Source organism: Canis aureus, chromosome 35 (assembly GCF_053574225.1).
Source record: "Canis aureus isolate CA01 chromosome 35, VMU_Caureus_v.1.0, whole genome shotgun sequence".
NCBI classification, from domain to species: domain Eukaryota; kingdom Metazoa; phylum Chordata; class Mammalia; order Carnivora; family Canidae; genus Canis; species Canis aureus.
The window spans coordinates 2,776,453-2,802,198 of record NC_135645.1 but is presented as its reverse complement, the minus strand read 5'-3'; the positions used below and the strand labels follow the sequence as shown (position 1 = coordinate 2,802,198).

General features: G+C 42.8%; 2 long non-coding RNA genes across 4 annotated transcripts in view; one reads left to right on the top strand and one right to left on the bottom strand.

Moving 5' to 3' along the window:
* Nucleotides 1–941: 941 nt before the first annotated feature.
* On the bottom strand, nucleotides 942–24,565 carry LOC144305073 (uncharacterized). Of its 3 annotated transcripts, XR_013372114.1 has the most exons (6): nucleotides 22,609–24,559; nucleotides 21,988–22,049; nucleotides 10,791–10,967; nucleotides 7,900–8,142; nucleotides 4,230–4,335; nucleotides 942–1,167 (listed from the first exon to the last, which is right to left on the bottom strand). It is a non-coding gene; the product is annotated as an uncharacterized LOC144305073 (long non-coding RNA). The 3 variants fall into 3 exon arrangements; XR_013372113.1 differs by having other exon boundaries at nucleotides 4,230–8,142; nucleotides 22,609–24,565; XR_013372115.1 differs by lacking the exon at nucleotides 942–1,167 and adding an exon at nucleotides 1,195–1,611 and having other exon boundaries at nucleotides 4,230–8,142; nucleotides 22,609–24,565.
* The window catches only part of LOC144305074 (uncharacterized), a 49,549-nt gene continuing 35,443 nt past the window's right edge, over nucleotides 11,641–25,746 (top strand). Inside the window, exons 1-2 of the long non-coding RNA XR_013372116.1 lie at nucleotides 11,641–11,722; nucleotides 12,237–12,380. This is a non-coding gene — a long non-coding RNA (uncharacterized LOC144305074). The remainder of the gene's footprint in view (nucleotides 11,723–12,236; nucleotides 12,381–25,746) is intronic.

Sequence of the window (25,746 nt, the reverse complement as noted above, 5' to 3'; positions counted from 1 at the left end):
GAATTAATTATAAATTCTAGTTTCTAATAACATGATTTGTGACTTGAATGTGTATACAATCACTGTAAACATTGAATGTTTACAGTATGCAAAGCACTATGGAAAATGCAAAGAAGTATTAGTAAAAAAAGTAAAGTGGTAAAATAAATGCAGGTATAGAGACAATTAAAGCTATGAAGAAAATTATAGGAGATGATATAAGAAATGAGTGAGATGGGATGGAGAATCTACTTTAGGAGAAAAGTTGAGAAAAGTAGTCTATAAGGAGATAAAATTTAAGGTGAGAAATGAAGAAAGATGAGGGAGCTAAAGGAAAAGTAAACTTCATTTGTTCTGCTAAATGGGAGACCGGGCAGCATGGTGAGCAAGAGAAAGCTGCACAAAATGAGAGTGAAAAGGAAGGTAGAGAAATTTGGATTTTATTGTAAGTGCAAAGGAAAGTTAAAAGCTTTAATCAGAGAAGAGTTGTGATCTGATCTATGTTTTAAAAAGATCTCTCCAGTCTTTTCAAAAAATAGTGCTAGGTCAACTGGTTATCTATATAAAGAATCAAATTGGACCCCTACCTCAATATTACACAAAAACTAATTCAAAATGGATCAAAAGCATCAATATAAGAGCTGAAACTATAAAACTCTTAAAAGAAAAACAGAGGAGGAGGGCGGATTGGGGTGGGAGGGCAATAAAAAAAATTTTTTTTATTTAAAAAAATTTTTAAAGAAAAACAGAGGAGGAAATCTCCATGACCTAAAGTTAAGCAAAGTCTCTTAGATATGACATCAAACCATAAGAAACAAAAGAAAAAAGTAGCTAGATTAGGGTTCATAAAAATTAAAGCTTTTGGTGCTACAAACAATACCACTAAAAAAGTGAGAAAAAAGAAACAATCAGACAATAGGAAAAGAATATTTGTAAACCATATATCTGATAAGGAACTTATATTTACAATATGTAAAGCATTCTTAACAACTCATTAATAAGAAGATAAATAATTCTATTTAAAAATGGGCAATGGAGGGATCCCTGGGTGGCGCAGCGGTTTCGCGCCTGCCTTTGGCCCGGGGCGCGATCCTGGAGACGCGGGATCGAATCCCACGTCGGGCTCCTGGTGCATGGAGCCTGCTTCTCCCTCTGCCTATGACTCTGCTTCTCTCTCTGTGTGTGTGACTATCATAAATAAATAAAAATTAAAAATAAAAATAAAATAAAAATGGGCAATGGAGCTGAATAGACCTTTCTTCAAAGATGATATACCAAAACTCAGTAAGTCTATTGAGAGAGTCTCAACATCATTATTCACCAAGGAAACACAGATCAAAACTACAATGAGGTGGTTCTTCACAACCAGTAGGATGGCTATAATAAAAAGGTAGACAATAACCAATGTTGATGAGGGATGTGGAGAAACTGGATTCCTCACACGCTCCTGGTGGAAATGTAAAATATGATATGTCCATACAATTGAACATTATTTGGTCATCAAGTGGAATGAAGTGCTGATGCATGCTACAACAAAGACTTTGAAAGCATTCCACTAAGTATCAGAAGCAAGACACAAAAAGCCACATGTTGTGCGATTTCATTTATATGAAATGTCCAGAATCAGCAAATCTGTAGAAGCAGAAAGTACATTAGTGGTTGATAGGGGCTGAGAGGGAGGAGGAATGGGAAACGACTATTATTAGGTATGGGAATTTTTGAGGAGTAATCAAAATGATTTAAAATTAGACACTTTTGGGGTGCCTGGCTGGCTCAGTCAGTAGAGCATGCAACTCTTCATCTTGGGATTGTGAGTTTGAACCCCATGTTGGATGTAGAAATTACTTTAAAATAAAATCTTATGAAATAAGACACTTGCAACGGTTGCATAATTTTGTGAATATACTAAAATCCACTTGATTATATATTTTAAATGGGTCAATTTAGGGTGCATGAATTGCATCAAAATAAAGTTCTTTTTTTGAAAAAAATTCTCTAGTTGCCATATAGTGGATTGATTTTTAGTGGGAGAAAAAGAGGAAGCAGGGAGACTCGTTAGGAGACTTTATAGAAAATGAAGTGAGAGTGATAATGGCTTGGATTAGGGTGATGGAAAAGGGGATAGGGAAGTAAGTGGATCCAAGCTGTATGGGTGTGGTAAATGTGCTGCCGAAGTGAGCACAGCTGTGCGGGTGTGGGATGACTATAGCACTGAAAGTCAGTTGACATTGAATTTGAAATAGTGCAGTAATATTCGTACAGACCTCTCAATGCCAGTCTGTTCTTCACAACTCCACTCCTGCCCCTTTGAGGGTTTTGTTGTTGTGGTGGTTGTTGTTTTTAGAGAGAAAATGTGTGGACAAGTGGGGGGAGGGGCAAAGGGAGAGGGAAAGAAAGAATCTCAAGCAGACTCCCCACTGAGCATGGGGCCTGATGTAGGGCTCCATCTCAGGACCCTGAGATCACGACCTGAGCCAACATCAAGAGTTGGACACTTAACTGACTGAGCCACCCAGGCGCCCCAAAAAAGTAAGTTAAGGCCAATTGTGCCCTTTTGAAAATCAGAACCCTTCAAAGACCTTTCATTATTTTTGAAATAAGTTCCAAACTCCTCTGTCCAGTAAGAAATGGTAATCACTATAGGATTTAGAGTTAATCGTTTTATAGTCTGATACTCTTTTTCTTTTTTTTTGTAGAAATCTAGTCGAAAAATTTTTTTTAAGATTTTATTTATTTATTTAAGAGAGAGAGAGAGAAAGCATGAGTTTGGGGGAGGAGAAGAGGGAGAGAGAGAAGCAGACTCCCAGATGAGCAGGGAGCCTAACATGGGGCTCAATCCCAGGACCCCAGGATCATGACTTGGACTGAAGGTAGGCGCTTAACCAGCTGATCCACTGAGGCACCCCTCTAGTCCAATTCTGATCAAGGTGAAGATCTCTATATAATCAATGAAGTCAGCCAGCTGTAAAAGTAAGCCACTCTAATCAATGATCATCCAGATTCCAATCAAGGAAAAGTATTGTGAATGTATACCTTCATTGGATCAATGGCTGGTGTGAAGAGGAACATGCTAAGCCAAGGACAAGAGACAACATGGAGTCTGGGAAAGTCTTCAGTTTTGGAGACCCAGGAACTATTTTGTCATTGCTCCCAGGGTGATTAAGATTTGGGGACTAGCTCATCTAACCAAATCCACAATAGATGACATGTAGCAACTGGAAAGACAAGGGTTAATAATGAAAAATGCAGTCCGGAGTGTTCAGGTTTGAGTATTTACACTTTTTGTGCAAGACACTCAACAGGATAAGCTAAATTTTTATCAGAAGTTTACATAATGTTCATGGAGTCAGAGTCAGGAAAGTTGATTGACAGATATTTTGTTTTTTAAAAGCAAAAACCTTTGCTGTACCAGAGGGTCTGAGTTTATTTCATTCAATGTCTAAAGAGAAAGGAGAGCATATGATTTGAACACAGAAGATAAGTGCACTTTTTTTGAAATCCTTCAAAAAAGGATGTGTTCATCTCTGTGAAGAGTTGAGTGTACATCCTTCACATGGAAAGAAGCTGCATAGCATAGTGATCAAGAACATTTTATTAACATTCAGCTTAAAAAGTTTTACACCCAGGGGCACCTGGATGGCTCAGTCAATTAATTGTCTGACTCTTGATCTCGTCTCAGGTCATGATCTCAGGGTGGTGAGATTGAGCCCCACACTGGGCTCTGCACTGGATGTGGAGCCTGCTTAGGATTCTCTCTCCCTTCTCTCCCTCTGCCCCCCACTAGTGCACACTTTCTCTTTCTCTTAAAAAAAAGAAAAGAAATTTGGAGATGGGATCTTTGGAGATAATTAGGTTTAGACAGACTCCATGATGAAATCAGTGCTCTTATAATAAGGGACATCACAGAACTCACATCCTCCCTCTTCCTGTCTTTTTCTCTACCACGAAAGGACTCAGGGAGAAGGAGGCTGTCCATAGGGTAGGAGGAGAGTTCTCAAGAGAACTCAACCATGCTGGGACCTTGATCTTGGACTTCTAGCCTCCAGGATTGTGAGAAAATGAAGTTCTGTTGGTTAAGGCACCCAGTTGAGGGTATTTTATTATGGCAGCCAAAGTTCAGACAATCTTCCTTTGGAGTGATTGTCAGCATGGAATGAAATGACACATGTAAAACCCTTAAACCCATATCTGACGCATGACATGGTAAGTGCTTGGCAACTGTTACCCATTGTCATTGGAATAGGGTTTACCTGCCAAGGAAAACGGATGGTGTTGTTTGGTGAGAGCACCTTTCTTCTGGACAACTCTGACAACATGGCAACCAGCAGATTTCTGAAGACATATTCCAACGTATTTCTGTGAAAGAATGCCAGGTTTGTCTCCCAAAGGAAATGGACTTCTCCAGAGGTACCCTGATCAAGAGAGATCTGCCAGCGTCTGTCAATACAGAGTCCCAGGGACATTAGCTGGAATCACCAGCACGGGGGTGTCAGTGAGAAAATGCAGGAGCAGAGGGGGATCCCTCTTCCAGTGGAATCTCACAGAGGCCTTCCCTGACCCCTCTGGGCAGAGGAGCCACCCCTCCCCACTTCATTTGATCCTGTTACCCTGTTTTAGTTAAACACCTGACCTTACAGGCTTTGCTGTGCATTTTCGGTCTCCTCACTGGCGAGGCAACTGCATAAGGAAAGACCTAGTCCTTTGTTCCCGCTCCTGTACCGCCAGGACTTGAACTGCCTGATACACCCGTCAAAGGAATGAATGAATTCACTACCGTGGCCGATAACATGAATTTGGGCCTCAGCCTTCAAATCTCAGCTCTGGGCCACTTAGTGTGTTTGACTGTGGGCAAGTTACCTTGGTGGGCTTCAGCCTTCTCATCTGTAGAATGGAAATAGGATGAAATAGGAAAATATAAAGTTTTTAGCACAGTGCTGGTATCCAGTCAGCACGGAACTGGCTATTTTCTTGTTCTAACCCTGACCTCAGGGGAGGGAAGGGTGATTTATTCCCCTGGAGCAAGAGACGGCTTTCTCTGCGAGCCTGCCACTGTGGACCAGCCACGAAAAACGGGGCAGGGCAGAGGGGAGAGGGGCAGTGCGAACAGTACTGTTCCACGGTCCCACGATAGGCACCATGAGAAGAAGGCTGCAGACCCACCCTTAAAAAAAAAGGGGGGCACTTGGGGCTCAGTGGATGAGCATCAGCCTTCGGCTCAGGTCGTGATCCTGGGGTGCTGGGATCGAATCCTGCAACAAGCTCCCTGCAGGGAACCTGCTTGTCCCCCTGCCTGTCTCTCTGCCTCTCTCTCTCTGTCTCTCATGAGTAAATAAATAAAATCTTTAAAACAAACCAAAAACCAAAAAATTAACAACAACAACAAAAATAACCAAAAATGGCCAAGAGGCTCAGGGGGAGGAAGGAAAAGGAAGGCGAATTCTGAGAGGACAAAGTGTTCACACTCAAAATAGATGTTACTAAAAAAAAAAAAAAAGAAAAAAAAAAGATGCTACTGCTGCTGTGGTGAAACGGACTTTCAGTTCAGGCAGAAACCATTTTGCAATTTCCCACTCCGCTGGGGGTGATTCTGCTAAGGGCGCCGGACGCGAGCAGTTCACTGGACACACTCCCCTGCCCAGCTCAAAGCTCGTAGTGGGAGTGAAAAACAGACCCGCTCAGTACCTTTGAGAGCAGGAGGGAAGGGGGTGGGGGGAGAAGAGAATGGAGCAGCTGCTGTGCTCACATTTTGTTTTTTGTTTTGTTTTGTTTTTGTTTTTGTTTTTGTTTTCACATTTTGATAAAATGAGATTTTTTTTTCCTCTCCCATTCTTTGGGTCCTGAATCCTGATTGAGCGTACAAGTATTTCACTTAAATACCCAGCAGATAGTAAAATTAGCTCTTAAAAGTAAAATGCTTCATTATAAAATGAAGCATCGGGGCACCTGGGTGGCTCAGTGGTTGAGCGGCTACCTTTGGCTCAGGGGTCCTGGGGTCAAGTCCCGCATCTGGCTGGCTCCCCGCATGGAGCCTGCTTCTCCCTCTCCTATGTCTCTGCCTCTCTCTGGGTGTCTCTCATGAATAAAATAAAATCTTAAAAAAAAAAAAAAATGAAGCATCTGCCTTCAGCTCGGGTCATGATCTCAGGGTCCTGGGATTGAGCCGCCCTTCCTGTCCCCCGCCCCCGTGCTCTCTCTTGCATTCTCTTTCTTTCATAAATAAAAATATTAACAACCTGTATTATAAAAGCACACACGTCCCTTCAATGTGATATGTTCATCTCGTCCATTTTTAGACTCCCTTGGCTAGTGCAGGTAGTCTTTTGCAGGCAGCAGCCCATAAAAGTGCACAATCCACTGGAGTCACATGTCCTTTTCCATCGCCAATAGTGAATGCCATAGGAAAGGAGAGTTTCCATCACCAACTAATGCTCTAGTATGAAAATCACCTAGGCATGAATTCTGGAGAGCACTCATGTGGGTCAGCGTGCAAATTTTTTGTTCCCATCAAATGAATCAGTTGAAAGGAAAACAGTGATCTACCTGACAGGACATACACCAAATATCTCTTTTGAAAAAACCATCCCATCACCAAAAGAAAGCAAAAATGAGAGTAGCGCTTTTCAATTTGTGCTCCACACAATATTGCAGGACATTAATCAGTGTTACAGGATTTAAATTTTTTCTTGCTACGATTAGATAAAATTGAAAAACACTGATTTTTTTAAAGTTATTTATTCATGAGTGACAGAGAGAGAGAGAGAGAGAGAGGAGAGAGAGGCAGAGACACAGGCAGAGGAAGAGGCAGGGTCCACACAGGGAGCCCGATGTGGAACCCAATCCCAGGTCTTCAAGATCACACCCTGGGCCAAAGGTGGTGCTAAACCACTGAGCCACCCCGGTTGTCCCAGACTGAGCTTCTATCTGGACCTAAGTACAGCTTTGCCTTGAATTAGGTTCTTAGGAAGCCCTATTTTCCATTTCACATTGCTGGATTTCAAGTAGAAAGCTCACACCTGGATCATGTGTCAGTCTTGCAAGCCATAAGATACAGACACTTCCAGCAAGGAAATCTTCCCTTGATCACTATATGAGAAGTGAGTGGTGTGTCTTTGTGGGGTTTATTAGTATTTCTCCATTTCCTGACCCTTGTTTGATCAGAAAGAGGCATGGTGAACTCTCTCTGAGTTCTTCTCTTTCTCCTGTCATCCTTAAAGTGCTATGATGCAACCATACATACAACTTTGAGAAAAGTTGCTCAATACAATAGACATGGCATCAAGGGACATTCTGCTCCTTCCTCCCATCTTTTGAGGAAATGCTGGCTTTGTCATGAGCTGTTCTCTTTACAACTATGATAGTTGTTCGTAGCTCTTTCACTTGCAACAAAATCTGCTTTAGCTCTTCGGAACTATTCCAAATGTTTTAGAATTTAATCAGATTTTAAACCAATTTCTCCTATGTTCTAGGAGGAGAACACATTCTAGGAGGTGAAGACATTTCATGCAGACTGTAGTTAAATAGCATCAATTCATCTCAAGGAAGCACCTCAAGAGAGATAGTGTCCTCAGCCATGCAGGTGTGATTCTGTGTGCTTTCCATCCTGGAGACTTCAAGCAAGAACAATTTCTTTGTTGTTTTTGGCAATTTGCCTTATCCTTTGTGAATGCAATACTGTAGGCAGGCCAGGATGCTAATTACTCGGAGCATCTGGTCAGGATGCCAGAGGCCAAGATCAGCTAGCCCTCTAATCTCCTGTCTTCAGCCTTCCCCAAACCTGAGTTCTCCATGCTCCTACAACCTGTTCTCATGATAACATGCTCCCAATTTCACACTCAACTTTTCATCAGGATCCAAAGACCCAAATGTGATATAGACTTTGCTGGTTGAACAAAAGGCAAAGAAAAAATGAAACTTACATACCTCTTCCCATTAAGGGGAAATTCTGTGGTGACCTTCTGCGAGGTAAAGAGAGACAGATTTTTGGCCTTTTTCGTTGACAAGAATCACTGATACAGATGCTGAACAGGGTCAGTAAATGAATGCAGTAGTCCAGGTAGGGACAGTAGCAAGTGGAGAATACATGCCCCATCTAAAGAAAGGACCACTTCTTTACTCCAACAGACTATTACAGGGAAGGCCCATGAAGCTGAATCTTCTAGTTTTCTAAGAGAAGCCAGAAATATGGGCTTCAATGTGAAAGCTCCTCAAGTTTCAAGTATTCACTACTATATTAAATTTTTTTTTAATATGTGGGGACCCAACAGAGCATGTTTGTAATTCAACCTGTTTGGGTCACCAGTTTGGGATCTGTGGTGTGAAGTTTGTTCTAACAGCAAAAATCTTCAACTAGGGATCCCTGGGTGGCGCAGCGGTTTAGCGCCTGCCTTTGGCCCAGGGCGCGATCCTGGAGACCCGGGTGCATGGAGCCTGCTTCTCCCTCTGCCTATGTCTCTGCCTCTCTCTCTCCCTCTCTCTCTCTCTCTCTGTGACTATCATAAAAAATAAATAAATAAATAAATAAAAATCTTCAACTAAAGAAAAAGTTTCATGTTTCTGAGAAGGATGGATGAAATCTAAGGATAAATCCTACCAGTATCCTTATAATTTGACACTTTTTTTGAGAGAGAGAGAGAGACCAAGTGAGTGGGGCAGGGGTGGAGGAGGGGCAGAGGCGGAAGGAGAATCTTAGGCAGGCTCCACACCCAGCGTGGAGCCTCATATGGGGCTCAATCTCAGGATTCTGAGACCATGACTTGAGCCAAAATCAAGTCAGACACTCAACTGACTGAGCTACCCAGGGGCCCCTATAGTTTGACATTTTGGGAAAGAGGTTTTCATAAACAAAATCTTCCATTCCTCTTTTCCCTGCCATATGTGAGGAGATGTGAAAATAGCAGGTCTACAGATCTGCTAGGGCTGCTGTAACAAAGTACCATGGACTAGGTGGCTTGGACAACAGAAATCCATTTTCTCACAATTCTGGAGGCTAGAAGTTTGAGATCAAAGTGTCGGCAGGATTGGTTTCTTCTGAACCAACCTTGGATCGCAGAGGGCCATCACTTCTCTGTGTCTTCACAGGTCTGTGTCCTAATTTTCTCTTTTTATAAAGGACATCATTCTTATTGGATGAGGCCAATATGACCTATTCTAACTTAATTACTACTTTTAAGACCCTCTCTCCAAAACCACTCACATTCTAAAGTACTGGGGGATTAAGACTTCAACATATGAATCTTGTTGGGACACAATTCAACTGTAATAGCAGGTTCTCTCTTCCATGGTCTTCCCTGGAGCGGCGCATTTTTCCCATTGCTGTCATTTAATGGAACTGGGTAGCCTGGGACAAGGATGTATTAACTCCCACTTGCCGCCCTTGTGGGAAAATTCAAAGAAAAAGAGATACAGAAACACAATCTGAGCAGAAAAAAAGCTTGGAGATCAGAGTTCTGCTCGGATATCATTTTATATCTGAGAAAATAAGACTCATAGGGGTCCTGTGACATGCCAGAAGGACAAGGCCACAGCCTCTCTTAACTGGAAGGAGTCTTGGCATCATCTATTCTATTATTCTCTGAGGGATGCCTTCCTCCCAATATGTGCCTGCCAAATGGCCCACATTCATCCCACATCTGTATGTCAGAGCTCCAGCTATTTCAAGGCAGAAGTCATGTCACCATTAATATTTTTTCTTTTAGATAAAAATCTTTGATACTAGGAAAAATAGGGAATTCCTTTGACCATTCCTTTTAAGACATGATTTCAAGTGCTTTTACTGTCCTGTGTATACCCTAATATTTGTTTTCTTACAGGGTGTGCCTAGAATCTGAGAAGTAAATTTGTAGATGTGGCCACACTAGTATCAAATAGATCAGGTCAATCACCTCCCTTACTGTTGACATTATGCTTCTATAATGATAGCTTTTATTCATCTTAGTGCATTTCTCTGTTCATGTACATGAACCTATGCTTAAGTCCTTTACATGTTTCCTATGAAAAGTCCATCTTCTCAAGCCTGTGTACTTGGCTTTTTTTGCCTGTCAACTTTCATCTTGCCAGATTCTCCCCATTGCTCCAGCCTATTGAGCTCCCTTCAGATTCTGGTTCTGATATCCTCTCTATTTACTATCTCCTCTGGCTTCACATCAGCTACAGAATCATCAGGTTATCACTATTGTACCCATTCAAGTCATGGGCATAATTTTGACCAGGACTGAGCCTGAGTAGAGTCTGCCCTCTGGATGCACATGGATCCAATCAATCAGAACTCTGGTGTGGCAGATTATATCCATTCTCACCCGGTTTGTATTTCTCTACCTATTTCTGAAGGTTTTTTTTTTTTTTTTTAAGATTTATTTATTCAGGGATCCCTGGGTGGCGCAGCGGTTTGGCGCCTGCCTTTGGCCCAGGGCGTGATCCTGGAGACCCGGGATCAAATCCCACATCGGGCTCCCGGTGCATGGAGCCTGCTTCTCCCTCTGCCTGTGTCTCTGCCTCTCTCTCTCTCTCTGTGACTATCATAAATAAATAAAAATTTAAACAAACAAAAAAAAAGATTTATTTATTCATGAGAGACACACACACACAGAGAAAGGCAGAGAGACAGGCAGAGGGAGAAGCAGGCCCCATGCAGGGAGCCTGACATGGGACTCGATCCCGGGTCTCCAGGATCACGCCCTGGGCTGCAGGCAGCACTAAACCACTGCACCACCAGGGCTGCCCTCTGAAGGATGTTTTTAGAAATTTGGCTAAAAGCCCATGGCTGTAGCATTTCTCTATCCTATGGCCTACCAGCCTTAATGTTAAATACTCACCCAACAAGTCAGTGGCTGAGCTGAAACAGTATAGTCTTTGCTGTTCCAAATATCCCAGCCCATGTGGAGATATGAGAGACAGACAACTGGAACACAGTCAAGAGGACTGGGCTCTCCTCTCCTCCATCGGTCAGGAAAAAAATAGATGTAAGAAGGGAGGGCTTCAGAATGACCTGTCTGTGAGAACATAGTTGCAAGTAGATTAAAATCTCTGGCTAAATCTGCTTTGAGTATACCATTGTCCTTTCCCATGATTTTTCTCTTCTGCAAATTAGAGAGAATGATATCTTCTTGGGGCATCAGTTGGTGGAGTATGCAACTCTTGATCCCAGAATTGTGGGTTCAAGGCCCGTGTTCAGCATAGAGATGACTTAAAAATAAAATATTTTTTTAAAAATCTTTTTTTCTTTAAGATTATATTTATCCATTCATGAGAGACAGAGAGAGGGGGAGAGGCACAGGCACAGGCAGAGGGAGAAGAAGCAGGCTCAATGCAGGGAGCCTGATGTGGGACTCGATCCCGGGACTGCAGGATCACGCCCTGAGCCAAAGCAGGTGCCAAACCGCCGAGCCACCCAGGGATCCCCTAAAAAATCTTCTTTAAGTATGGGCTGGTAGTCATTTGAAACAGTCAAACATGGATCCTCCACTATGGTTTTAAGATACTTCTTAGGAAACTTCTGTCTTCTCAGGAAAGAGAATTTTTAAATTATATGACTAGTCAGAAGAACTAGCCATTACTACATCTTCACATACTAACCTACTAGATATGAATCTTTACAGACAGTTCTAGTCTAGCCCAAGGCTCAAAAGCTTCTATGCCTGTCTTGAGTTCCATAGTCTGTGATGTCATAACTTTAGTATCACAACTGACCTCCTGTCCTTAGCCTTGTCTTTAAGATTTGAATGACGAAAACCTATCTCGGCTTTAGGTGGGAGATACTGGGGTTTATCCTTGACTATGAAAGTATGGGGAATCCTAAGATGAATCTATAAGGAAGATACTGGGAATTCTTTCCCCCTGTAGGGCTTAGGCAGAGAATTAATACTGATCTATCTACAAAACCTGAGGAAGGTGTGACCTCAAACAAATCTGACCTCTAGCCTCGTAAGAGTTTCAGTTTTTTTTCTTTTAAGATATGTTTATTCATTTTAGAGAAAGAGAACACATACATGCAAGCCAGGGGAGGGGCAGAGGAAGAGGAAGAGAATCCTCAAGCAGACTCCCTGCTGAGCATAGAGACCAATGCAGGGTTCGACATGGGGGTTTCGATTTCAGGACCCTGAGATCATGACCTGAGCTGAAATCAAGAGTTAGACACTTAACAGACCGAGCCACCCAGGTGCTCCTAGGATTTCAGTTTTTTTGAGAGGTGCTACAGAAAGAATAAAGTGGAAAGTGGTCATTGTTTTAAATCAATGACCTTCTATGATCTACTCTTGCAGCCTGCCTACAGGAGCAATGTGGTCATTTGGTGGGACACCACCTCCTGGATGCTGCCTGGACCATCAGCTTCATGGGCTGCATTGCTCTGAAAGGCTTTTCCACTTAGACTGACTTCCCTTCTTTATCACCAGATTCCTCTTGAGGTACAAGCCTTCCTAGGAAAAATATATTGCATTTCTATCACATATGCCTGGGCTTAGTCATATTTTGGCTGATATTAATTGGGCCTAAAGTAACGTTAGAGTTATCAGCTTATCCATCCTTTAATGCTCCAAAAATCTATTTAGTCATGCCAAGAAGATGGGAATCTGGTTTTCTTAAAGACTATATTGAGAAGTAATCTTTTTTATAAAGCAGTTTATTGAACATCTGTGCAAGCATATTGTTAATAATGAAAAAAATTAGAAACAACCTAAATATCCATTAGTAGGATAATGTGTTGTTCCTGGAATAGTTTCTGTATTATTTAAATTCTGGATAATGAAAATGCTTTCATATTACTTGTGTCAGGTTATCACTATAGACTTCCAAGTAGTCCCTTTCCTTTACTCTTGCCTTTTATAATTGGTCTCACTGCTTTCTCAGTGATTATGAAAAATGCAAATAGGATGGTGGCACTTTGGGAATTAAAGCTTTCTTGTGGTTTATGCCTCATTATCTATTCATTAAGTGCCAAGCTCCCTGGCATGTGTACTAGCCCTCATGATCTCTCCCTCTTCTCCTCCAAAGCCTCAGCTCCCATGCCTGTGTTCTGCTTTCCAGCCACATGTGACTTGCATCAATCCTCTGAACCTATCAGTTTCTTTTCTTTTTTTTTTTAGATTTTATTTATTCATTCATGAGAGACACAGAGAGAGAGGCAGAGACACAGGCAGAGGGAGATGCAGGCTCCATGCAGGGAGCCCGACGTGGGACTCGATCCCGGGTCCCCGAGATCACGCCCTGAGCTGCAGGCGCTGCTAAACCGCTGAGCTACCCAGGCTGCCCGACCTATCAGTTTCTTTCACAGCTACATAGCTTTGCACTTACTCTGCTCTCTGCTTTCAGTACCTCTGCCTTTTTCTCAAAATCAAATTTGAGCATTGCCATCCCCCTCTACCCTCAGAAAATGTAAGCCTGCTTGTTTCAACAGCCTCGATGGGCTCTTAGGACACTCTGCACAAAGCTATGTTCACATCTGTCTGCCCAAATAGAATGAATGTTCTTGAGAGCTGAGAGGTGTCTTATCTCATATTTACCACTGAAGCACAGGCCCTACTGGAGACTGAATAATAATAAATAGATGAATGAGTAAAGTAATGTATTAACAAGTGTACAATTCTAATGCTGTATCTATTAGTTGGTGTTTTTTTAGGCTGTACTTGATTTCTTAAAAATATTTTGTTTATTTATTTATTCATGAGCGACACAGAAAGGCAGAGACATAGACAGAGGGAGAAGCCAGCTTCCTATGGGGAGACTAATATGGGACTCGATGCCAAGACACCAGGATCATGACCTGACCCAAAGGCAGACAACCACTGAAACACCCAGGTGCCCCTGTACTTGATCTTTCAAGCCATATTCACATATATGAAAATGTTGGGTTAGGGGAAGAGAGGTCCCATGTCTAATCTCGGGCTCAAACCCCACTAAAGATGGTCCTGCTCATAATAATAAAGACCATCTACAGTCCTCAGTTCCACGAGACCTTCTGTGACATTTGGAACACAGTCAGGTACTTCAGCTGGGATATCCTATGTCTTTGGGAGATCAGAGTCATCTCAGGATTTGAGCCCAATCTCAGTACTTCGTTTTTGCCCCAGGCTGGAACAGGTGTGAAGGTTGGTATATGGTATAAACCTGTTGCCAAGACAATTTTGAAATATGAAAATATACTGAACATGATGGAAATTTGTTCCCCTAGAATGCCTCATCTGCATATGTGTGTGAATTTGCCTTAGGAATAATAGCTGATGCTGACCAAAGCAGTGATCTCTTAATGTCTCCCATGCTTCTAATGCAGCACCAATAGTGCCCTTTCAATTGGTCCCCTACAGTCCCCACTGGAAAGTAAGTCCCACAGAGCAGCTAGGTTTCTTTGATATATAGAAAATAATATATAGGAGCACCTGGGTGGCTCAGTTGGTTAGGCATCTGTCTTTAGCTCAGGTCATGATCTCAGGGTCCTGGGATCAAGCCCCATGTCGGGGCTCCCTGCTCAGTGGGGAGTCTGCTTCTCTCTCTGCCCTTCCCCCTACTTGTGCTCTCTCTTTCTCTCTCTGACAAAAGGATAAAATATTTTAAAAAAGAAATTTTATACATATTATATGTGTATATATAAAACATATATGTAAGTTATGGAGCATAGCACTATTTCTTGTCTTTCTAACCTATTGCCTGGAGAAATATGTAGCGCAACAAATATATGTTAAATATATGAATAATTCTTTTATGAGTAAGAGAACCAGAAAGACTGGCATCTCCCCGATAAAATGTCCATCAGTGGTCAGACAGGTGAAGGTATCGTTCTAAGATCGCCCCTATTAAATCTATGAAAACCAAATTCTATTCTACTTTCTAGATTTATTCTCTTCCTTTCAACCCTTTGTGAGTTCAGTAGCGTGACTCCCTCATAAAGCTGTGCGGTGGAGGTGACACAGTGTGGTTGAAAGACCATGGACTGAACTCAGACAATTCTGAGTCTGAGTCCTGGCTCTGTCATTCTATAGTTGCTCCACCCTGGGCAAACTACATACCATCTCTACAGATCAGTTCTCTAACCTATTATAAGTGGGTTATGAATACTTATCTACTCGAGTTACAGGGGATGAAAAGAAAATAACATCTCATGTCAATTGATTTCTCACATTAGGAGTGCCTGGGTGGCTCACGGTTAAGGATCTGACTCCATCTCCGCTTAGGTCATGATATCAGGGCCATGGGTTTGAACTCAGTGTTGGGCTCCACATGGATGTAGAGCCTGCTGACCCCCATCCCCAGCAAAAAATCTCACATTATTTCAAGTTAAAAAAAAAAAATCTGTTCTAAATATTTCCAGACAGGAATAATCCGATCTCCACTATTGATGGCATACTGGGAAGTTGATTAAAAGTTGTATTTGTAAAGGGTCCCCATGAGCCTGTAGGTTTCTGCTCCCCTCCTGAATTCATGTACCTTATCAAACCTTTCTTCTTACTACCTTTTTTATTATTTTTTTATTTTTTTATTTTTTTTAAAGATTTTATTTATTTATTCATGATAGTCACAGAGAGAGAGAGAGAGGCTCAGAGACACAGGCAGAGGGAGAAGCAGGCTCCGTGCACCGGGAGCCCGACGTGGGATTCGATCCCGGGTCTCCAGGATCGCGCCCTGGGCCAAAGGCAGGCACCAAACCGCTGCGCCACCCAGGGATCCCTACCTTTTTTATTTTTAAAATATTTTTTATCTTTAAGTAATCTCCATACCCAACGTGGGACTGAAACTCACAAACTGAGATCAAGTCACATTCTCTACTGACTCACCCAGCCAGCCAGCCTCATCATTACCTTTTAGTTCCATTTTTCCTTGTTGGCTTTACATTGCCTTTTACTCTTAGTGGCAGCTAATTCCTACACATAGCATCCCTGGAATCTTGTCTTTCACATATTATTGTTGAGTCACTTTGGTTTTCCCCCTGGATTGAATCCTAGAGACAAATCAATAGGTAACTATGGCTCTCTCCCAGACAGTAAAAGAAAATAGAAAAAAAAAAAAAAAGAAAAGAAAAAAGAAAGAAAGAAAAAAGAAAAAGAAAAGGGAATCCCCTGTGGGGTAACATCTCAGTTTATATTAATGCCATGTTTTTATATTCTTTTCAAAAGTACACACCATACATAATTCAAGCAGTTCAATTTGGTTCTGTACAAGCAGTCCTCACTTTTAGAATAGCCTGTGTAGTCCAAAGTGTATTTGTAAAGCCAGTTGTGTAAAACTCACAATGCCAAGTGTCCAGAGAAATGAGGTTACCTTGGGTCATCAGGTTCTCAGGGCAGTCCCCCAAAGTCTATCTAATCCTGAATGTGGCCAACCTGGCACACTATTCACCTAACTCCAGAACTCTGCACAGCCTTGATTCTGCAAGAGAGGGAGAGAGAGCACTCTGTGTTCCACCTCTGGGTGCTGGGGACATACAGCCCTCCTCTACTCCCTACTTGGCCGGGTGTGCAGCTAGGGGTAGAGCTGTGCCAGGGAGGAGGCTGGGAGAAGGGCAGAGAATCCTGGGCACTAGCACAGGAAATCTGATTCTCTGTCTCATGACATGTCTCCAGACCTTTTGCTTGCAGGAATTCTGAATAAGGAATAATAAGAATAGTAATGACGTTCATAGAGTGCTATATAGTTTATAAATGACATACCTTCATCCCTAATATTTCACTGTCTCTTTGGTTCTTTTTTTTTTTTTTTTTTTTTAATTTTTATTTATTTATGATAGTCACAGAGAGAGAGAGAGAGAGAGAGGCAGAGACTCAGGCAGAGGGAGAAGCAGGCTCCATGCACCGGGAGCCCGATGTGGGATTCGATCCCGGGTCTCCAGGATCGCGCCCTAGGCCAAAGGCAGGCGCCAAACCGCTGCGCCACCCAGGGATCCCTTCTTTTTTTTTTCTTTGTCTCTTTGGTTCTTAAAACAAACCTCTTGAGTTATTGTTGTAATCTTTATTATAATAAAAATTTATTAATTTTTATTGGACAGATAGGAAAACTGAGGTTCAGAAATGAAATGATTTTTCTAAGGCGAGTGCAGGGGAAAGATATAAAAAGAAGCTTAACTGGCACTCCAGCATGGTTGCTTCTAACTAGGTCTCCTCCCACACACCCTTGGCTATATTTTATTTGCGAAACATTTAAATTGTGTTTACTAGGTGTCAGGCACTGTCCTAAGTGTTCTACAAATATTAGCTCACTTAAAATGGCTCAGTCTCAAGTTACAATTTACCTTCTTTTTTTACTCTTAACCTGTCACTATGTAATCATCTTGACATGGATGGTGACTTTAGCAACGTTAACTCATGGCACATTTTTTATTCAGAGGCGTTTGGGTTATTTAGGTGATCTCTGACTCTCATATTTCCATTATCAGTTGAGTTACTTTCAAGAGTCAACTTCTTGGAATCCCTGGGTTGCGCAGTGGTTTGGCGCCTGCCTTTGGCCCAGGGCATGATCCTGGGGACTCGGGATTAAATCCTAGGTCGGGCTCCCGGTGCATGGAGCCTGCTTCTCCCTCTGCCTGTGTCTCTGCCTCTCTCTCTCACTGTTGCCTATCATAAAAAAAAAAAAAAAAAAAAAAAAAAATCAACTTCTTGGCCAAATAGTTTGAATATGATCTGAGATTTTATATTCTCAAATCCAACAGGTATTTCCACCACAGCTTTTCTTATTTTACGACAAAATAAACTGCCTCTAGCCAGAGCTAAAGTTTCAGCCAATGGAAATTGCCTCTTAATAAACTCTCTATTAAATATGGCATCTGAGTCTGGCAGTTTTGTGCCTGTCAGCTCCTAGAGTGCATTGGACCAGCCTGAGAGGAGAGTAGCTTTGCAGTTACCAGAAAGTGCTCTGAAAATAGACCTCTGGCTTTGAATTCTGGCTCTCTCTGTTTCTATTTTGCCCTGTCCATGCCTCAGATTTTCTCATCTTTAAAATAGGGAAAATGGGTCATCCGGCTAGCTTAGAAGAGTGTGCAACTCCTAATCTCCAGCTCATAGGTTTGAGCCCCACGTGGGGGGTAGAGATTACTTAAATAAAACAAACACACACAAAAAAACACTTCACACTATAAAACTGTAAAAATTCCTATATTATAAAACAGGGATAATAATATTACCAATCTTGCAGTGTCATTGTGAAGATTGTCCCATTCTACAGATGAGGAAATGGAAGTTCAAGAGTACAAGGCAATACAAAGGGTTTCCCCAAGACAACACAATTAGTATGTGCTGAAGCTGAACTTTGAATTTAGAGCTGCCTGTTTCCCAAGTCCATACACTACCAACTGCAGGAATGGGTTCAGCTCTTAGCCAGCTGATCAATCAAATATGCCATGTTGAGAACAACTTGAGACTGCATTGGCGCTGAATGCGAAAGAGTCTAGACACTTAGGCAGCATCTGCTGTAGTCACAGAAGGGGATATGTCATCCCCACTTGGCACAAGCACTGATAGACCCAATATGATATGTTGATTATAGTTCACTTAAGTCATTACAGTGAAACAACAGCCAGTTTACCCAACCTACCCTCTTTCTTTCTTCTGTGCCTACTCACTCTTCCTCTACTGCCCATTACAAAAGCAAATAGGTATTACCTTAAGGGTGAGAGTTTAGAAATAATATCCTTTTCTTGAAACAGAATCAGTCTGGGACCATTGATTCTGCTTTATTTTTCCTTCCTGATTTGTTTATTAAAAAAAATTTTTTTTTTTTTAAGAAGGCTCCACACACAACATGGGACTCAAACTTACAACCCTGAGATCAAGAGTCTTGGGCCAGGCACCCCCTCCTTCCTGATTTACAGAGTGGTGCAAGTCTGGAGTGTTTATTATTTCATGAGAGTCTAGGTAAAAAAGATCATGTGACTTTCATATGAAAACTGTTCTCAAAAAAACAAAACAAAAGAAAAGAAAACTGTTCTCATCTACTCAGGTGCAACCCAGTCTGAGTGCACTCTGGAGACCATTCACTTAAGAGAGTTGTTTCTTTGGACTGAAACCCTAGGATGCATCCTCAGAAAGAGGCATGTAGCTACCATCTTTGTCCTTAAATCTAAAATGGTGTTTAGGGATCCCTGGGTGGCGCAGCGGTTTGGCGCCTGCCTTTGGCCCAGGGCACGATCCTGGAGACCCGGGATCGAATCCCACGTCGGGCTCCAGGTGCATGGAGCCTGCTTCTCCCTCTGCCTGTGTCTCTGCCTCTCTCTCTCTCTCTCTCTCTGTGTGTGACTATCATAAAAAATAAATAAATAAAATAAATAATAAAATGGTGTTTATCCAGCAGCATGAGGAGACTGGCTTAGTGGTTTTTGATGATGAAAGCAAGAGACTGGGACAGTTAACTTCTTAAACTCTTTTTTAGCTCCAAGAAAAAAATTATTGATCATGTCCTATTAGCCAGATGCTATGCTAAATGCTTTTACAAGCATTGCCTCATTTAGTTCTCTTAACTGTTTTACAGAGGAGGAATCATTCCCTTCTTGTGAAGATAAAGAAATCTTAAGATTCTAGAAGGTTGGGCAGCCCTGGTGGCTCAGCGGTTTAGCACTGCCTTCTGCCCAGGGCATTATCCTGGAGACACGGGATCGAGTCCCATGTCAGGCTTCCTGCATGGAGCCTGCTTCTCCCTCTGCCTGTATCTCTGCCTCTCTCTCTCTCTGTGTGTGTGTCTCTCATGAATAAATAAATAAAATATTAAAAAAAAAGGGTTAAAAAAATAAATATAAATAAATAAATAAGTAATAAAGGTTCTAGAAGGTTAAGTGATTTGCCCAGTTTGCATAGCTAGGTTGCATAGTTTAACCTCATCTATTCAATAAATGTTTATTGAGCCCCTCCTATGTTCCAGGCACTGGAATAAACTCTAGAAATACTGAAATAAATAAGCAGCATCCCTGCACATAAGAGCTTATAGCTCAAAGACAGAGTTGCATCTCTAAGCAGGTTATAGAATCAGATGTGGTAATGGAGTTGGAGTGGTAACTGTGGAAAGGGCATCATGGGAGCACAGATAGCTGAACTTGACCAGCCTGGCAGTCAGTAGAGTTTAGAAATAACTCATCTCCTGGAGGAGATGGCGCCTAAAAGGATCTTATATGATGAGTAAGCATTAACCTGGTGAAGGAGGATTGAAAGGAGATAAATTGCATCCCAGGTTTTGGTAAAAGACAGTACAAGCAAAGACATGGAGATGAGAAGCAGTATTGTGAGTGTGAAAACCACACAGCTGGGGACTGCTGGAATAGTATAGGCATGGAGATGGGGCTGGTGTAGTAGACAGGGGCCAGTCCAACGCAATCCTTGCTGTTGTGTTTTCCCTGTGGCCTCTACTTCTCTCCTTGAAGCGTATGCCCTATGAAAAAAGAAGACTGTGGGATGCCTGCATGGCTCAGTCTGTTAAGTGTCAGAATCCTGGTTTCAGCTTAGGTTGTGATTAGGGTCATGAGATCAAGCCCCGTGTAGGGCTCTGCACTTAGCGGGGACTGTGCTTGAGATTCTCTCCCTCTTCCTCTGCCCCCTGCCCCTGCTCACATGCTCTCTCATTCTAAAATAAGTAAATAAATCTCTTAAAAAAAAAAAAAAGAAGAAAAAGGAAAAGAACACTGCGCCCAGCTGAGAATCCAAAAATGGCCCTGAACAATTACTCTTAGGTGAAGGTTTAAATCAGGTGGTCTACTTGTAGGGAAGAAGACCTGTTGCGGCAATCCGGGAAATCATTTCACCTCTAATAGGCTCCTGGGCCATCTCCCAATGTACCAAATATCTAAATAAACAACTGAGAGCTAGGAACAGGGGTTATAGTCAGTGTGTAATAGTGGGTGATTCTCCTGAGGCCCACACCTCCGCTGAATGCAGCAGTTAACTTCGACTTCCTGAGTCTCCCTAGCTTCTCCCATTCTGGCTTTCTGCTCTAGACTATCTATGCATCTCTGCTCCGTTCCTGTGTTTGTCTTTGCTGTTCCTTCTTGAGTTTGCATGAGATGCTTGTCAACACTGAGATGAACCAAATGTATGAGGTTTGACCTCCAGAATAGTGTTTCCTAATGGATCTACAGCTTCATTGGATCAGCTGTATAAGTCCTCTGTCAGGGACCCAGGATTAAGAGAGGATGAGATAGGGCAGCCCGGGTGGCTCAGTGGTTTAGTGCCGCCTTTGACCCAGGGCCTGATCCTGGAGAACCAGGATCAAGTCCCATATTGGGCTCCCTGCGTGGAGCCTGCTGCTTCCTCTGCCTGTGTCTTTGCCTCTCTCTGTGTGTGTCTCTCATGAATAAATAAATAAAATCTTTAAAAAAAAATAGAAAAAAAAATAGAGGATGAGATGAAACCTTCTAAGTGGAAAATATGGCAGCTAGATCAGGGTACCCAAAGTGTGGTCTATGGACCACTTGCATTTGAATTTTTATGATAGGTAGAGTTTTAAGGATCCCAGCCTGGCCCTATTGATTCCAAATATCTTGGGATGCAGCTAAGAGTTTGTATTTTTAAGAAGCCCCCTGGGAGATCTTTGAGTAATATAGTAAGAACAATTGCATAGAAGAGGAGTCACAAAATGGCAGCAGTAAGTCAAATTCACTTGCAGATACATATTGTTTGAGCTTTACAGTGATTTACTCTTTTTAAAGATTTTATTTATTTATTTGAGATAGAGAGAGAGAGAGAGAGAGAGAACATGAGTGGGGTGGGAGTGGCAGAGGGAGAGGGTGAAGCAGACTCCCCACTGAGCAGGGAGCTCAACTTGGGGCTTGATCCCAGGACCCTGAGATCAAGACCTGAGCCGAAGGCAGACACTTAACTTGAGTCAATCAGGCACCCCAGTCTCACAGTGTTTTAAAAAATCAGAATATTTTACTCAAAAATCTAGATTTCTGGCCTCTCTTGAAAAAATCTTAAGGAGGCAGCCCTGAGCCAATATTCAGGCAACAATCATTTACAGCTGCAGTAAGGACCATCACCTTTCAGCCAGCATGCCCTCGGTCCCCAGAGCCACAGGAGCCTTCCTTGGAGTCTCGAGTCATGTCCCTACCTTTTGACTTGAGCTTCTCTAGGACAGACACCAGGTTTTAGTCATCCATGAATCTTCAGTTCCTAAAACCAAATTTACAGAAGAGAATGAAGAAATGCGTGCTGACGGAATAAATGGGCACAAGCAATGAGGTTTCTCTCGGCTTGGATTACTTAACTGAAAGATTAAAAAAGAAGAAGAAGAAAAGAAAAGAAGCTGCTCTTAGGCGTAGGAGACCTGCTGTCTCCTCCTGGTTCTCCCGCTGATACATTGGGCTGTATCAGTCACATCTCAGAGTCTAATTATCTTAACTACAAAAAGAATTAGGAGGATGGGTTTGTCTCTATTCTCCGTCTCAATCAGTGTGGCTCCTCGGGTTGCGGGGGGCACTAGGGCTCCATCCTTAAGGTGTAGGCCGAGAAGACGCTACTGTGGAATCCAGTCGCATCCGTCTCTTCCTCCAAGCCCCACACCTCAAAAGGCCATCTGCTCACCCGGCAGCTTGGAATCCTAGCGGACCTGGGGAGGTGGCTGACTCACCGGGACCGGGCCCGGGTCCCTCTGGGAAGTCATCCTCACCACCTTCCTGTCCCCTTCTCGAAAGCCCTTAACTTTTCCCTGTTTCCCTCCTCTTCCCTTTACCTTTGCTTCGTTACATGTTCCTGCCATGCCTCTACCACAGGGCTCACTCCTTGGTATGCATGTTCCCTTCCTAGACTGTGATGTCCTTGAAGGCCTAGAAGAATCTAGGACACATCACAGCAGCACAATCATTGCACGTGGAGTGAAGGCTGAGCAGCCCTAAACCCCAGATCCGTTGAGATGAGTCAGAGAAGAGCTGACCCTTGTCCTGGGCATGTTCCCCCTTCCCCGCCCCACACACTTCTGCATTTTGAGATGCAGAGTTCCCTGCTGATATTTAGAAGGACAGATGATGTTTGCCAGCAGCTGAGTATCCCGGGTCTCCGCATCAGTGCTGCACAACGACATGGATTGCGGGGATCATGGATGGGTAATTTTTTGTGCGTAGCACTTAACCATAACAGCATGGTGTGGGGCCACGTTGCCTAAGCTGTTATGAAGAATCCTTTAATACTCTTTTGGAGAATGTAAATAGACACCGCATTAAAAAAGTAATCTGGTCCAAAAAGTTTGGGAATGTCTGAAAACTATATTCAAGTCTCAGAAAGAAATGCTACATATTAGCATGTGAAAGACTCAGAAGTCTGGTGGTAAAGAACATGGTTTAATTTTGTTTCTCCTGGTGCTTCCAAAGCACAGTGCTCAGGAAGGAACACTGAATTAGAAGTGAGAAGGCCTGAGTTCTCATTTCCCCTCTTTCACTAACGCAAATGTGTGATCTCCAACCAGACACTTCCCCCTTTTTTTAAATTATTTTTTTAAAGATTTTATTTATTTTTTTATTCGAGAGAGAGAGAGACAGAGAGAGAAACAGAGAGAGGGAGAGCAAACAAGCAGGGGGGAGCGGCAGAGAGGGAGAAGCAGACTCCCTGCTAAAAGGGAACCCGACATGGGGCTTGATCCCAGGACCCTGAAGGCAGATGCCCAACTGAGCCCCCAGGCACCCCTAGACAGTTCCCCTTCGCAGCCTTAAATTCCTCATTTGCAAATTGAAAGAATTGAAAACGAAAATCTAAGTGACATGACTGGGTTAGATGATTTCCAGCAGCCCTTCCGATCCCCACTTTCTCTCCTGCTCCAAGGGAGGAACCACTCTGGCTTTGAAGCCTTTGCTAGGACTAAAAGGTTCGCACAATGGGTCCTTAGCAACTCGGTGCAGCTCTGCCCTGCTCCACGCAGGAACAGCTGGGCAGGAGCTTGGGGGTTCTCTGACCACGGCTGTTTCTGTCACGTGGCCAGATCTGAAGGAGAATTATCTGGCAGTTCTGAGCTGGTTGCGCCAACTCCAGGGTGACCTCTAACACCGTAAGAATCAGCCGTCCACTTTTGCTAAGTTGGAAGACTGTGATTGGCATTAGGTTGTTTAAACAGTGAGACGTTTCCCTAATGGCCTCAGATGGGCTGGGCCAAGGGACAGACTTCATTTTGTGGATCCAACATGTGAACTGACTTTCCCCATCTCAGGACTTGCGCTGGGCATCACGGCAATGTCGTGTATACAGTACAACTTTCAATAGGAGTTGGGTTCAAAAGTTAATGTTTAGAGCAAAAATCAAGTATTATCAGAATTATCTTTGAAGATATTTAAAATCATCTCTGGGGGTGGTGAAATGGTCCCACTCTGAGAAGCACAGGACAGTTGAGGGACCCGGGTTTTAACTGAGGGATTATGTCATTCGCCCTACGTTTCTCCAGGCCATTGATCGACTCGTTATGTGGATCAGAGTCTTGTTTTGTTTTGCTCTGTTTTGGCTAAAACTGAATTTGTGTAAGGTAAGTATGTGTATGACCCCATTCGCTGAAATACATAGAAAAAGTCTCTACGTTCATTCTACTGATAGAGGTTACCCCCTGGGTGTGCCAGAACAAAAAAAAGGATCAAAGAGAACTTCCCTTTTTTTTTTTTTTTTGTTATTTAACAAGGAAAATGAATGTATTTGTATTTTTCTTGTGTAACATGAAAAGATCCCTGACTATAAGTCACTCACCCATTTTCAGGGAAAGACAAGCATGAAAATTAAAAAAAAAAAAAAACGATTAGATAGTGAGAGCAGTAGGCTGTGGGAGGGTGGGAGGGCTCAGGGTGGGGGAGTAATAAATTGTTCCCTGCTGCTTAGTCTCATCTCTGTCCCTTTGTTCTGTGCTCAGGGAGACGTGGTTGGATGAAGTTTTGCTTATTCTGCTTCAAGGTGACCTAGATAAGGCTTGGGCAGTTTGGCTTGTCTTGCCAGGTCCCTCCCCTGCCCCAGGGAAGGGCAGCTCTCTTAGTGTATAAGTAGGTGAGGAGCATTGACCCTACAAGGAGGCTTCTGCAGGAGTTTCCAATCTGCTATTTTCTTTTAAAGATTTATTTACTTATTTGAGGGTGGGGTGTGGGAGGAGGAGAGGAGGAAGAGGGAAAATCCACCTCAAGGGCACAGCCCTACATGAGACTCAATCTCAGACCTGAGATCACGTCCCGAGGCAAAATCAAGAGTTAGATGCCAAAAAGACTGAACTACCCAGGTGTCCCCAAATCTGCTATTTCTTTTGCCACAACGGGGATGTTGCTGAGAGGGGCCTGAGAGTGGATCACTGCAGTGTGTCGGCTCACCCGCAGACTCACCATTGGCAGTGCATTCACCTCCTCCTTGTCCTTGGTGAGGTGGAATGAACTGGAATTATTATTCTCATGTTACAGTCTTTGGAACAAAGGCATAAGACTGAAAAGCAAAGGTATATACCCAACGCTGGCTTGGTCAGCCGGCCAGTCTAGGGCTCTGTCCATCTACCTACCTTTCATGTTCTACTGACCATCTCAGAAGGCAGTTATGGATCATCAGCTGAGTGTAGAATCCTGAATCGACAGTAACAGAACCACAGAAAGCCCACTGGGTGAATATTTACATCATTTTCCTGACACAGCCTGTAGTGTGAATTCTGTCTCGGGCCTAGGGGGAAAACTCCACAACTTTTTTTCCTGGGAATGAGGATCTTCTCAGTTGAAGGTTGTGCTTGGTATAGTAAAAATTGCAGGCTCTAGACTGAGATGGAACTCATTGCATTTTACCTGTAAGATACTGGACAAGTTCCTCGACCTCTCAGAACCCCAGCTCTTTGTCTGTTGAATGGGAAAAATACTACCCACTTCATTGGATG